Here is a 1400-nt window from a genome sequence, read left to right as displayed (position 1 = left end):
GGAGCCTGAAACCCTCCAGGCACGGAGCCCAGCCCCAGAATTCCCGGGAATATTCACAATCACAAGAAGGGATTTAGGGAATGGTGGCAGGGCTGCACCTTGGCAGCCTTTGGGCTCGGCTTAGAGGGGCTTAAGTGGTTTAAGCAGGCTCAGCCTAAAGGGACATCCTCTTCTTTTGGGGCCTGGGCTCGTCTGCTTTGGGCAGAAAAGTGCAAAATTCCCATTTTCCCCTCATTTATCCACAGCAATTTAATGCCCTGATTTTTTAAGTGCTGCATTGCCCAGCTTTGTTACTCCCAGCTTGGAGAAAAGGAGGATTTTGCCCCAAAATTCCCATTTTCCAGGCCTGGATCATTCCTGCTCAATCAGGAAATACAGGATTCATTCCAAACACCCCATTTCCATGGATTTCAGGGCTTGGATTTCTCTCCAAATCCACCAAAATTGGGAAGTTTTGCTGGAAAAACCCCCAAGGATGGAGAGGGTTAAGAACAAATCCAATTTGTTTTTTCCCCTGGGATTTCTTCACCCTCCCCCAACTTTTTTTTTTTTCCTGGGATTTCTTCACCCTCCTGTGGGCACTGGGAATGTGCTGGGCTGGAAAAGCCTTGGAGGGCACCGTGATCCCAAAACCATTCCCAGATTTCTGCCCAGGCCATAAATGCTGCCCCTTCCCAGAAAAAGATGGAATTTTCCCCACAGGAATGATGGATTTGTGTCGTTCCCCGTTGGGAAAAGGGGAAATCCCAAGGTTGGAAGGGTTGGGGTGGGAAAAATGGAGCCTGGAAAAATGGGGTCTGTGGGGGGGAAATTTGGGATAAACCTGGGAACTGGGCACAGGGAACTCCTGGGGAGGGAATTTGGTGGGAATTGGTTCCTGGAGCTTCATCCTGCTCCTCCTTCCCCCAGCATTCCCCAGGGAATTCGGGGTGGGATCACTCAGGGTTCCCCCATTCCCACAAACATTTCCCTCCATTTCCATCCCTTTTTTGCCATCCCAACCCCTTGGGGCCGTTCCCTGTGGGACCATCCCGTGTTCCCCTGGAATTCCAGCACAGGGAATTCGGGATGGGATCACTCAGTTCCCCCATTCCCACAAACATTTCCATCCCTTTTTTGCCATCCCAACCCCTCGGGGCCATTCCCTGCGGGGCCATCCCGTTCTCCCTCTAAATTCCAGCAGAGGGAATTCAAAGGGAATTTGGGATGGAGTTCCCCCATTCCCACAAACATTTCCATCCCTTTTTTGCCATCCCAACCCCTTGAGGCAGTGCCCTGCGGGGCCATCCTGTGTTCCCCCAGAATTCCAGCAGAGGGAATTCGGGGTGGGATCACTCAGGGTTCCCCCATTCCCACAAACATTTCCATCCCCTTTTTGCCATCCCAACCCCTGGGGCCGT

This window comes from Passer montanus, unplaced genomic scaffold (genome assembly GCF_014805655.1).
Source record: "Passer montanus isolate IOZ18808 unplaced genomic scaffold, ASM1480565v1 scaffold158, whole genome shotgun sequence".
NCBI classification, from domain to species: domain Eukaryota; kingdom Metazoa; phylum Chordata; class Aves; order Passeriformes; family Passeridae; genus Passer; species Passer montanus.
The sequence above is the reverse complement of the archived record's forward strand: the minus strand, read 5'-3'. Positions refer to the sequence as shown.